This window comes from Lygodium microphyllum, unplaced genomic scaffold (genome assembly GCF_053477565.2).
Source record: "Lygodium microphyllum isolate KBCC unplaced genomic scaffold, Lygodium_microphyllum_v1.1.10 scaffold_68, whole genome shotgun sequence".
In the NCBI taxonomy this organism is placed as follows: Eukaryota; Viridiplantae; Streptophyta; class Polypodiopsida; order Schizaeales; family Lygodiaceae; genus Lygodium; species Lygodium microphyllum.
This window is the reverse complement of record NW_028229551.1, coordinates 551,067-564,724: the sequence shown is the minus strand read 5'-3', so window position 1 is coordinate 564,724 and position 13,658 is coordinate 551,067.

Sequence of the window (13,658 nt, the reverse complement as noted above, 5' to 3'; positions counted from 1 at the left end):
CGAGATGAAATCTCGGTAGCTCTTGGAATTGGGGCTAGTAAACCTCAAATGGAGGTCGGGGATGAGTACCCGACGGAACATGAGGATGATTTGGATGCAGCAGTGAAGGAAAGGGTGGCGCTTCGTAGGGAGCCCAACTCTATTGAAGCCATGCGGGGTATGATGCAAGATCTTTTGGCTACAATGTTACCCAAAGCTATGGGAAAAATTCAGGCTGAAACAGATAATGAAGTTGAACCACATAGAAGACGCAGAAGGAAAGACAGAAGGGATCGGGATGATTCGTCTTCAGACGAAATGGGAAAATTTAAACCACAACCTCCGAACAAGTACAGAGGAGAAAGAGACTCTGTCAGCTTAAATAGATGGATCCGTGAGGTGGATGGGTACCTCAAATTGATGAAAATTTCAAGCCGCCGCAAGGGTCTCGCAGCAGCTCAACTACTGGATGGAGAAGCGGCTAAGTGGCTCATGTTTGAAGAAGAACAGCACGGAGGCAAGCTTTCTTGGGAAGATCTACAGAAAGCAATGATCGACTATTTTGTTCCCAAGAATGAACCCTTCAAAGTCAGAGACGAATGGCGGTTTCTCAGGCAATACAATGGAAAAATGAGGGAATACATTCAAAAATACCGATCTCTTATGCTTCAGCTACACGACATGGACCCGACGACAAAACTACATGGTTTTTTATATGGTCTGCAAAGATGGGCTCGTCAAGAAATAGAAAAACAGGAGCCGGCTACCGTTGCAGATGCCATGAACATGGCTGAAAGGCTATGGGATTTTGAAGGTAGGCAAGTTGGGTCCATGCGCAATCAGTCTTCAGGTGGTACATCATGGGCTCCCAGAACAACACAAGGGTTCAATCAACCTAATGCTAGTACAGAAACCGCGTGGTCAAGTCAACAACCCCTTCGAATTGAATATACTGAAGGCACAAGGACCGACTCCAGCCCTGCCAGTACGTCTACATCTTTTAGATCTACAGGTGGAGCTTTCGGTCGGAGCAATTTCTCTTCACGGGGGGGTTATTCTAGTGGATATAGAGGAAGAGGGGGCCCCCTAGCATGTAATTTATGTGGAGGGCCTCACTTCGCTCGAGATTGTCCCAAAGGGGCAACGGCATCAACAAGTGGCTCTAGAGCAGCTTATGTGCAACCTAATACCCGGTTGCCCCCATCCACAGTTCATATTACAGAAATTGAAGAAGACAGTAAGAATTGGGATCAAAAACCGAGAGTGGGTGCTGTTGAGGCTAATACCTCTCCTACCATGCCTGTTTGTATTCCTCGCATCAACAATATCTATGTTCAGGCAGCAGTGGAAGAAATTTCACAAAATTTAATGGTGGACACTGGTGCCACACACAATTTTCTTTCACCGCAGGTAGCAGCACGCCTTGGCGTCAGGCTCTCGAAGGCAGCAGGCCTTGAAGTGTCATTCGTGCAGGGTAAATACAAAGCTTGTGAAATGGTAAAGGATGTTCGAGTGCAAATAGGACAGTGGCGCGCAAAGTTAAACTTCATTGTTGTTCCCATGGATGGGTTTGAGGGCATTTTAGGAATGGATTGGGTAGATCAGCACGTCGTGCAAATTTTAGGAATGCAAAGGAATAAGATTTATCTTCAAACCCCAACCACTGTGGTGTGGGTTCCATATTTTCGTACAAGGTTGCAGGAGCATGCGACCTCAGCATCGCCAATTCCGGTGACTACTCATCTCGACAATAAGCCGGTGAGTCCCTCAACTTCTACTCTTCATACTAGTCACACACAGAAATGGAGTCCCAAAGAGTCAGCTTCAAGGCATACACCAGCAAAGCAACCTTCAGTAACAAGTTGTCACGCAGCAGTGCACCACCCTCAGAAGTCTTTTTCGCTCCAACGGCAAGATACACCTACGGAGTCCGAAGTTCCTCAACAACATCAGGAATCGACTCCTTTACCCCAACCCAGTCCCACTCCAAGCTTCACAGGGCAGACAGAGGATCACCATCACGAACAACAGGATCAGAATCAAGTCTCACCGATGTCAGAAATTACAGCTAAGCAGCTAGAAAAAGAATTGAAACATGGGGGACATTTACGTCTTTGCATTACACGCCTAATTGAGGAAGAGCTAGTCATTCAGCAGATTATCTGGACCATAGGGAATGACAAGGTGCAACAGCTCCTCAATCAGTTTCAAGATGTCATGCCTGATCATTTGCCTGATGGGCTGCCTCCTCGCAGAAGTGTCGATCATAAGATTAATCTTGTGCCAGGGGCTCAACCCCCAGCTGGGCCGATTTACAGGATGACAGGCACGGAATTGGTGGAGCTCAAGAAGCAGATTGGTCAAATGGAAGCCTCTGGGCACATGCGGCCAAGTAGATCCCCCTATGGAGCTCCGGTACTATTTGTTAAGAAAAAGGATGGCTCGCTCAGACTATGTACCGATTACCGCGCCCTCAACAAATTCACGGTCAGAAATAGATATCCCGTGCCTGTCGTTGATGATTTATTGGATCGGCTTCAAGGTGCTAAGTTCTTCACGCGTCTCGACTTGAGGTCGGGATACCATCAGATTCGCATAGCAGAAGGCGACGAAGAAAAGACAGCTTTCCGAAGCCGTTATGGCAGTTATGAATGGCTGGTGATGCCGGAGGGACTCACCAATGCTCCAGCAACCTTTTGTGAACTAATGGATAAAGTTTTTATTGATTTCCTAGATGACTTTGTAATCATCTACATTGATGATGTTTTAATTTACAGCAAAACTCTGGAGGAGCATTTGGAGCACTTGCACAAAATCTTCTCGCGGCTCCGTCAACATCAACTCTATGTTAAGCCGGAGAAGTGCCAGTTTGCAGTTGAGCAGATAGATTTTCTGGGCTTTCTGATTAAGCCGGATGGTATTGCAATTGATCCTAACAAGGTGCAGGCGGTTACAAACTGGCAACCCCCTACTAAGCTTCCGCAACTTAGAGAATTTTTGGGGTTTACAGTGTTCTGTCGCCGGTTTATTCAAGACTACAGCAAGATTACAGCACCATTAACAGATTTGACATCCCCCACAACTACTTTTCAGTGGACAGATAAGCAACAACAGGCTTTTGACCAACTCAAGCAGATGATGATACAAGCACCAGTACTCAAGATGGCAGATTTCGCCCGCACATTCGAAGTCCATACTGATGCCTCAGCATACGCCATTGGGGGTGTCCTTATGCAGGATGGACACCCAGTTTGTTATGAATCTAAGAAATTGGATGCTACAGAAAGGAGGTGGGCAACACATGAACAAGAGATGTTCGCAGTGGTATATTGCTTAAGGAAGTGGAGACACTATGTTCAAGACAAACCCACCAAGGTCTATACAGACAATATCTCTCTCAAATATTTCCAAACCCAACCCAAGCTTTCTCCTAAACAAGCCAGGTGGCAGGATTTCCTAGCAGAGTTTGATATAGAAATTTTACACAAGCCTGGATCTTCTAACAAAATGCCAGATGCTCTCAGTCGAAGAGTTGAGTTACAAGCTATCACAGTTGCTGAAAGTAGATTTGCTGATCAAGTTAGAGAGCACATGCAGGGAAATGAAGAAGCAGAGCAGCTAATCAGAGACATAGAATTGGGTAACACACCATGGGGCATGTATGAATTCAAAGATGGACTTATTCATTATCAGTCAGCATTATATGTTCCGAAGGTGGCAGCTCTCCGCAACCAAATACTCTGGGAGTGTCACGATAGTCCTATTGGGGGCCATTCCGGTCAGATCCGAACCTTCGATCGGCTTAAACGATTTTTCTACTGGCCGAAGATGCGGGAGGATGTTACACAATATGTTCACACCTGTCCTACCTGTCAAATGGTCAAAGCACAGCGCATGAAGCCACCAGGAGAGCTGCAAGAGATGCCCGTACCGTCCCGTCCTTGGGACGTGGTCAGTATGGACTTCATTACAGAGCTTCCAAAGTCTCATGGTTGTACAGCGATTTTTGTGGTAGTTGATTATTTTTCAAAGCAAGCTCACTTCATTCCAACAGAACCGCCCATTACAGCTACCAAGGTGGCCAAACTGTTCTTTTCAAGAGTTTTCAAATATCATGGTCTACCTTTGGCCATCATCTCAGATCGGGATCCCCGATTTCTCAGCAACATGTGGAGGGAATTATTCAAGGTATTGGATACGCAACTCCGGTTTTCTTCAGCATACCATCCGCAAACCGATGGGCAGACAGAAAGACTCAATCAGGGTATTCAGGATTACATTCGAAGTTATGTTCGAGCAGATCAGAAGGATTGGGCGCAATTTCTGGATATCCTTGAATTTCATTACAACGCCACTCTCCATAGTTCTACTGGGTTTACTCCTTTTGAGATGGCAACTGGTAAAGAAGTCATAACTCCCATGGCCTTAGCAGCAGGTAAGCAATTTGTCACAGATCCAGATGCTGAAGAGTTTCTGCTCAATTGGAAACAGCGCATGCAAGTCGCTCAAGACACCCTCCGTCAAAACAAGATTCTAGTAGCCAAGAGATACAACATCAATCGCCGCAGACATGTACAATTTTTCCCTGGTGATTTGGTGTTAGTCAGTTCCAAAAATATAGATCTGCCCAAAAACCTGACTCCGAAGTTCAACAACAGATTTTATGGCCCCTACAAGGTGGTAACCAGCATTAATGATGTCACCTACAAACTCCAGTTGCCACCCAACGTTTTAATTCATGATGCCTTTCATGTACAACTACTTCGGAGGTTCCATGCCGACACTAGATTCGGGCGCCAACGTCCTTTGCCAGATCAGCTTAAACAACTACCCTTTGAACCTGAAATCATTCTGGCAACTCGCTTCACCGGCAAACATCCCGAATTCCAGATCAAATGGAAGAATCGCCCAATCAAAGAGGCTGCATGGGTGATTGAACCTTTAGTCATCGAACACGCCCGTGATTTACTGCTGCAGTTCTACAACGAAAGAGAAAATCCAGATCTCTATCATCCACTTTTACCTCATGAGTGATTTTCTGTCTCACGATTTGTACAGTGAGGAGTGGACAGAATCAATCTACTTCATCTTTTTGGCAAAGTCCTTTGTTCCACAAGTGTAATTGAGTCAGTGGGCAAGGCATAAGACTTCTACTTCTCTAACTATCCGTCTTATCTCACACTTGTAAAAATTCCGTGGATAAGACGTGGCTTGTACATACTTCCCTTGTAAATAGCGGGCTAAGACACTGATCTGCTCTCTAGGAGTGGATTAAGACCCCCGATTTCTTTTCAGTCAAATATCTAGTCCCTCTCTCGCCCAATGAGGACATTGAGCTTTCTCGTGGGGGGGGAGTGTATAAGGGAGCATCCTCTTGCTTCCTTACAAAACGGTGTTGAGACGAGAATAGGCTGCGTGGTGCGCCATCTTCGAATTACCCGTTCCTTTGTAAATCCTTCTCAATCTAATACATCCTCTCACTTTCATTCTCAAAACTCTCTCACTCTCTTTTCTTGCAATCGTGTTATGTCGTGATGTGCCGTGTCGTGCCGTGCCGTGCCGTGTCGTGACGCGCTGTGACGCGTCGTGTCGTGCTGTGACGTGTTGTGACGTGACGTGTTATGTTGTGCCAAAACCAACTTGGGGATATTTACCTTACGCACTCCTAGTGTGTAACAGGTGGTGTGTGTTGAGGGGAAGGCGAAATTTGGAGGGGGGAAGGGGAGGGTTGGTGTGGTGTGGTGTGGTGTGTGTTGAGGGGGGGGGGATTTTTGAGGGGGGGGGGGGGGGGGCGAATTTTGGAGGGGGGGGGAGGGGTGGTGTGGTGTGGTGTGTGTTGAGGGGGGGGCCAATTTTTTGGGGGGGGGGCAAAATTTTGAGGGGGGGGAGGGGTGGTGTGGTGTGGTGTGTGTTGGGGGGGGGGGGATTTTTGAGGGGGGGGGGGGGGGCGGAGGGGTGGTGTTTTGTGTGTTCAGGGGGGGGGGGGATTTTTGAGGGGGGGGGAGGGGTGGTGTGGTGTGTGTTGAGGGGGGGGGATGTGGTGGTGTGTGTTGGGGGGGGGGGGGGAATTTTTGGGGGGGGGGAGGGGAGGTGTGGGGTGGTGTGTGTTGAGGGGGGTGGGGGGCGAATTTTGGAGGGGGGGGAGGGGTGGTGTGGTGTGGTGTGTGTTGAGGGGGGGGCCAATTTTTTGGGGGGGGGCAAAATTTGGAGGGGGGGGGAGGGGTGGTGTTTTGTGTGTTGAGGGGGGGGGGGGGGGAATTTTTGAGGGGGGGGAGGGGTGGTGTGGTGTGTGTTGGGGGGGGGGGGGGGAGTGGGGTGGTGTGTGTTGAGGGGGGTGGGGGGGGAAGGGGTGGTGTGGTGTGGTGTGTGTTGAGGGGGGGGGGCGAATTTTTGGGGGGGAGAAGGGGCGAAATTTGGAGGGGGGGGGACGGGTGGGGTGGTGTGTGTTGAGGGGGGGGCGAAATTTGGAGGGGGGGAAGGGGAGGGGTGATGTGGTGTGGTGTGGTGTGTGTTGAGGGGGGGGGGGAAGGGTGGGGAGGTGTGTATTGAGGGGGGGGGGGGGCGAATTTTTGGGGGGGGGGAGGGGTGGTGTGTGTTGGGGGCGGGGGGGGGGGGGAAGGGTGGGGAGGTGTGTATTGAGGGGGGGGGGGGGGGGGGCGAATGTTTGGGGGGGGGGAGGGGTGGTGTGGTGTGGTGTGGTGTGTGTTGAGGGGGGTGGCCGAATTTTTTTGGGGGGGGGGGTGGAGTGGTGTGTGTTGGGGGGGGGCGAATTTTTTGGGGGCGGGGAGGGGTGGGGTGGTGTGTGTTGAGGGGGGGGCGGAATTTGGTGGGGGGGAAGGGGAGGGGTGGTGTGGTGTGTGTTGAGGGGGGGGGGAGGGGTGGTGTGGTGTGTGTTGGGGGGGGGTGGGGTGGTGTGTGTTGAGGGGGGAGGGGTGGGAAAATTTTGGGGGGGGGGGGAATTTTGGAGGGGGGGGGAGTGGTGGTGTGGTGTGGTGTGTGTTGAGGGGGGGGGCGAATTTTTGGGGGGGGGAAGGGGCAAAATTTGGAGGGGGGGCGAATTTTTGGGGCGGGGGGGGGAGGGGTGGGGTGGTGTGTGTTGAGGGGGGGGGGCGAAATTTCGAGCGGGGGAAGGGGAGGGGTGGTGTGGTGTGTGTTGAGGGGGGGGGGGAGGGGTGGTGTGGTGTGTGTTGAGGGGGGGGGTGGGGTGGTGTGTGTTGACGGGGGGGGGGGGGGAGGGGTGGTTTGTGTTGGGGGCGGGGGGGGGGGGAAATTTTGGAGGGGGGGGAGGGGGTGTGTGGTGTGGTGTGTGTTGAGGGGGGTGGCCGAATTTTTGGGGGGGGGGGGGGGGTGGGGTGGTGTGTGTTGGGGGGGGGGGCGAAATTTGGAGGGGGGGAAGGGGAGGGGTGGTGTGGTGTGTGTTGAGGGGGGGGGGGGATTTTTGAGGGGGGGGAGAGGTGGTGTGGTGTGGTGTGTGTTGAGGGGGGGGGGGGAATTTTTGAGGGGGGGGGAGGCGTGGTGTGGGGTGGTGTGGTGTGGTGTGTGTTGAGGGGGGGGGCGAATTTTTGGGGGGGGGGAAGGTGCGAAATTTGGACGGGGGGGGCAAATTTTTGGGGGGGGGGGGAGGGGTGGGGTGGTGTGTGTTGAGGGGAAGGCGAAATTTGGAGGGGGGAAGGGGAGGGTTGGTGTGGTGTGGTGTGGTGTGTGTTGAGGGGGGGGGGGATTTTTGAGGGGGGGGGGGGGGGCGAATTTTGGAGGGGGGGGGAGGGGTGGTGTGGTGTGGTGTGTGTTGAGGGGGGGGGCCAATTTTTTGGGGGGGGGGGGCAAAATTTGGAGGGGGGGGGGAGGGGTGGTGTGGTGTGGTGTGTGTTGGGGGGGGGGGGGGGATTTTTGAGGGGGGGGGGGAGGGGTGGTGTTTTGTGTGTTGAGGGGGGGGGGGATTTTTGAGGGGGGGGGAGGGGTGGTGTGGTGTGTGTTGAGGGGGGGGGATGTGGTGGTGTGTGTTGGGGGGGGAAATTTTTGGGGGGGGGAGGGGAGGTGTGGGGTGGTGTGTGTTGAGGGGGGTGGGGGGCGAATTTTGGAGGGGGGGGGAGGGGTGGTGTGGTGTGGTGTGTGTTGAGGGGGGGGCCAATTTTTTGGGGGGGGGGCAAAATTTGGAGGGGGGGGGGGAGGGGTGGTGTTTTGTGTGTTGAGGGGGGGGGGGGGGAATTTTTGAGGGGGGGGGGAGGGGTGGTGTGGTGTGTGTTGGGGGAGGGGGGTGGGGTGGTGTGTGTTGAGGGGGGGGGGGGGGATTTTTTGGGGGGGGGGAGGGGTGGTGTGGGCTGGTGTGTGTTGAGGGGGGTGGGGGGGGGGGAGGGGTGGTGTGGTGTGGTGTGTGTTGAGGGGGGGGGGGCGAATTTTTGGGGGGGAGAAGGGGCGAAATTTGGACGGGGGGGGGGAGGGGTGGGGTGGTGTGTTGAGGGGGGGGCGAAATTTGGAGGGGGGGAAGGGGAGGGGTGGTGTGGTGTGGTGTGGTGTGTGTTGAGGGGGGGGGGGAAGGGTGGGGAGGTGTGTATTGAGGGGGGGGCGAATTTTTGGGGGGGGGGAGGGGTGGTGTGTGTTGGGGGCGGGGGGGGGGGGAGGGGTGGTGTGGTGTGGTGTGGTGTGTGTTGAGGGGGGTGGCCGAATTTTTTGGGGGGGGGGTGGGGTGGTGTGTGTTGGGGGGGGGGGCGAATTTTTTGGGGGAGGGGGGGGGGGAGGGGTGGGGTGGTGTGTGTTGAGGGGGGGGCGAAATTTGGAGGGGGGGAAGGGGAGGGGTGGTGTGGTGTGTGTTGAGGGGGGGGGATTTTTGAGGGGGGGGGGGAGGGGTGGTGTGGTGTGTGTTGACATGACAAGACACGACGTGCTCCCCTCCCCTTAACACACCCACCCACCCACCATGACGCCCCCTCAAAAATTCTGCCCCCCTCCCCCCCCCCCAACACACACCACACCACACCACCCCTACCCCCCCTCCAAAATTCGCCCCCCCCCCCCTCCCCCCCCTCTCAACACACACCACACCACCCCTTCCCCCCCCCCACCCCCCTCAAAAATTCGCCCCCCCACCCCTCCCCCCCCCCCCCCTTCAAAATTCGGCCCCTCTCTACACACACCAACCCCCCCCTCCCCCCCCCCCCACCCCCCCTCAAAATTTCGGCCCCCCCCCTCCCCCCCCCCCCCCTTCAAAATTCGGCCCCTCTCTACACACACCAACCCCCCCCCCCCCCCCCCCCCCCTCAAAATTTCGGCCCCCCCCCCTCAAAATTTCGGCCCCCCCCCTCCCCCCCCCCCCCCACCCCCCCTCAAAATTTCGGCCCCCCCCCTCCCCCCCCCCCCACCCCCCCTCAAAATTTCGGCCCCCCTCCTCCCCCCCCCCCCCCCCCCCTCAAAAATTCGGTCCCCCCCCCCCACCTTCAAAATTCGGCGCCCCCCCCCCTCCAAAATTCGGCCCCCCCTCCCCCCCTCAACACGCCATGTCGCGAGGCGCCATTCCCCCCCCCCCCCCCCAAGGAAAATTTCGGGCTTTGTAGGTATGCCTTGCCGTTGGAGCCGAAAACACCTATAAGGGAGCATCCTCTTGCTTCCTTACAAAACGGTGTTGAGACGAGAATAGGCTGCGTGGTGCGCCATCTTCGAATTACCCGTTCCTTTGTAAATCCTTCTCAATCTAATACATCCTCTCACTTTCATTCTCAAAACTCTCTCACTCTCTTTTCTTGCAATCGTGTTATGTCGTGATGTGCCGTGTCGTGCCGTGCCGTGCCGTGTCGTGACGCGCTGTGACGCGTCGTGTCGTGCTGTGACGTGTTGTGACGTGACGTGTTATGTTGTGCCAAAACCAACTTGGGGATATTTACCTTACGCACTCCTAGTGTGTAACACTTGGTATCAGAGCCTCTCCTCACGCGAAGGCAGGTCCTTCAACGGGCGTGGGAGTGATCATAGTGAAAGCTATTTGTGTCATCAAAAATGGGTGGACGCAACAAAAGCAAAAGTGCGGCTAGAGAGGAACGAGATGAAATCTCGGTAGCTCTTGGAATTGGGGCCAGTAAACCTCAAATGGAGGTCGGGGATGAGTACCCGACGGAACATGAGGATGATTTGGATGCAGCAGTGAAGGAAAGGGTGGCGCTTCGTAGGGAGCCCAACTCTATTGAGGCCATGCGGGGTATGATGCAAGATCTTTTGGCTACAATGTTACCCAAAGCTATGGGAAAAATTCAGGCTGAAACAGATAATGAAGTGGAACCACATAGAAGACGCAGAAAGAAAGACAGAAGGGATCGGGATGATTCGTCTTCAGACGAAATGGGAAAATTTAAACCACAACCTCCGAACAAGTACAGAGGAGAAAGAGACTCTGTCAGCTTAAATAGATGGATCCGTGAGGTGGATGGGTACCTCAAATTGATGAAAATTTCAAGCCGCCGCAAAGGTCTCGCAGCAGCTCAACTACTGGATGGAGAAGCGGCTAAGTGGCTCATGTTTGAAGAAGAACAGCACGGAGGCAAGCTTTCTTGGGAAGATCTACAGAAAGCAATGATTGACTATTTTGTTCCCAAGAATGAACCCTTCAAAGTCAGAGACGAATGGCGGTTTCTCAGGCAATACAATGGAAAAATGAGGGAATACATTCAAAAATACCGATCTCTTATGCTTCAGCTACACGACATGGACCCGACGACAAAACTACATGGTTTTTTATATGGTCTACAAAGATGGGCTCGTCAAGAAATAGAAAAACAGGAGCCGGCTACCGTTGCAGATGCCATGAATATGGCTGAAAGGCTATGGGATTTTGAAGGTAGGCAAGTTGGGTCCATGCGCAATCAGTCTTCAGGTGGTACATCATGGGCTCCCAGAACAACGCAAGGGTTCAATCAACCTAATGCTAGTACAGAAATGGCGTGGTCAAGTCAACAACCCCTTCGAATTGAATATACTGAAGGCACAAGGACCGACTCCAGCCCTGCCAGTACGTCTACATCTTTTAGATCTACAGGTGGAGCTTTCGGTCGAAGCAATTTCTCATCACGGGGGGGTTATTCTAGTGGATATAGAGGAAGAGGGGGCCCCCTAGCATGTAATTTATGTGGAGGGCCTCACTTCGCTCGAGATTGTCCCAAAGGGGCAACGGCATCAACAAGTGGCTCTAGAGCAGCTTATGTTCAACCTAATACCCCGTTGCCCCCATCCACAGTTCACATTACAGAAATTGAAGAAGACAGTAAGAATTGGGATCAAAAACCGAGAGTGGGTGCTGTTGAGGCTAATACCTCTCCTACCATGCCTGTTTGTATTCCTCGCATCAACAATATCTATGTTCAGGCAGCAGTGGAAGATATTTCCCAAAATTTAATGGTGGACACAGGTGCCACACACAATTTTCTTTCACCGTAGGTAGCAGCACGCCTTGGCGTCAGGCTCTCGAAGGCAGCAGGCCTTGAAGTGTCATTCGTGCAGGGTAAATACAAAGCTTGTGAAATGGTAAAGGATGTTCGAGTGCAAATAGGGCAGTGGCGCGCAAAGTTAAACTTCATTGTTGTTCCCATGGATGGGTTTGAGGGCATTTTAGGAATGGATTGGGTAGATCAGCACGTCGTGCAAATTTTAGGGATGCAAAGGAATAAGATTTATCTTCAAACCCCAGCCACTGTGGTGTGGGTTCCATATTTTCGTACAAGGTTGTAGGAGCTTGCGACCTCAGCATCGCCAATTCCGGTGACTACTCATCTCGACAATAAGCCGGTGAGTCCCTCAACTTCTACTCTTCATACTAGTCACACACAGAAATGGAGTCCCAAAGAGTCAGCTTCAAGGCATACACCAGCAAAGCAACCTTCAGTAACAAGTTGTCACGCAGCAGTGCACCACCCTCATAAGTCTTTTTCGCTCCAACGGCAAGATACACCTACAGAGCCCGAAGTTCCTCCACAACATCAGGAATCGACTTCTTTACCCCAACCCAGTCCCACTCCAAGCTTCACAGGGCAGACAGAGGATCACCATCACGAACAACAGGATCAGAATCAAGTCTCACCGATGTCAGAAATTACAGCTAAGCAGCTCGAAAAAGAATTGAAACATGGGGGACACTTACGTCTTTGCATTACACGCCTAATTGAGGAAGAGCCAGTCATTCAGCAGATTATCTGGACCATAGGGAATGACAAGGTGCAACAGCTCCTCAATCAGTTTCAAGATGTCATGCCTGATCATTTGCCTGATGGGCTGCCTCCTCGCAGAAGTGTCGATCATAAGATTAATCTTTTGCCAGGGGCTCAACCCCCAGCTGGGCCGATTTACAGGATGACAGGCACGGAATTGGTGGAGCTCAAGAAGCAGATTGGTCAAATGGAAGCCTCTGGGCACATGCGGCCAAGTAGATCCCCCTATGGAGCTCCGGTACTATTTGTTAAGAAAAAGGATGGCTCACTCAGACTATGTACCGATTACCGCGCCCTCAACAAATTCACGGTCAGAAATAGATATCCCGTGCCTGTCGTTGATGATTTATTGGATCGGCTTCAAGGTGCTAAGTTCTTCACGCGTCTCGACTTGAGGTCGGGATACCATCAGATTCGCATAGCAGAAGGCGATGAAGAAAAGACAGCTTTCCGAAGCCGTTATGGCAGTTATGAATGGCTGGTGATGCCGGAGGGACTCACCAATGCTCCAGCAACCTTTTGTGAACTAATGGATAAAGTTTTTATTGATTTCCTAGATGACTTTGTAATCATCTACATTGATGATGTTTTAATTTACAGCAAAACTCTGGAGGAGCATTTGGAGCACTTGCACAAAATCTTCTCGCGGCTCCGTCAACATCAACTCTATGTTAAGCCGGAGAAGTGCCAGTTTGCAGTTGAGCAGATAGATTTTCTGGGCTTTCTGATTAAGCCGGATGGTATTGCAATTGATCCTAACAAGGTGCAGGCGGTTACAAACTGGCAACCCCCTACTAAGCTTCCGCAACTCAGAGAATTTTTGGGGTTTACAGTGTTCTGTCGCTGGTTTATTCAAGACTACAGCAAGATTACAGCACCATTAACAGATTTGACATCCCCCACAACTACTTTTCAGTGGACAGATAAGCAACAACAGGCTTTTGACCAACTCAAGCAGATGATGATACAAGCACCAGTACTCAAGATGGCAGATTTCGCCCGCACATTCGAAGTCCATACTGATGCCTCAGCATACGCCATTGGAGGTGTCCTTATGCAAGATGGACACCCAGTTTGTTATGAATCTAAGAAATTGGATGCTACAGAAAGGAGGTGGGCAACACATGAACAAGAGATGTTCGCAGTGGTATATTGCTTAAGGAAGTGGAGACACTATGTTCAAGACAAACCCACCAAGGTCTATACAGACAATATCTCTCTCAAATATTTCCAAACCCAACCCAAGCTTTCTCCCAAACAAGCCAGGTGGCAGGATTTCCTAGCAGAGTTTGATATAGAAATTTTACACAAGCCTGGATCTTCTAACAAAATGCCAGATGCTCTCAGTAGAAGAGTTGAGTTACAAGCTATCACAGTTGCTAAAAGTAGATTTGCTGATCAAGTTAGAGAGCACATGCAGGGAAATGAAGAAGCAGAGCAGCTAATCAGAGACATAGAATTGGGTAACACACCATGGGGCATGTATGAATTCAA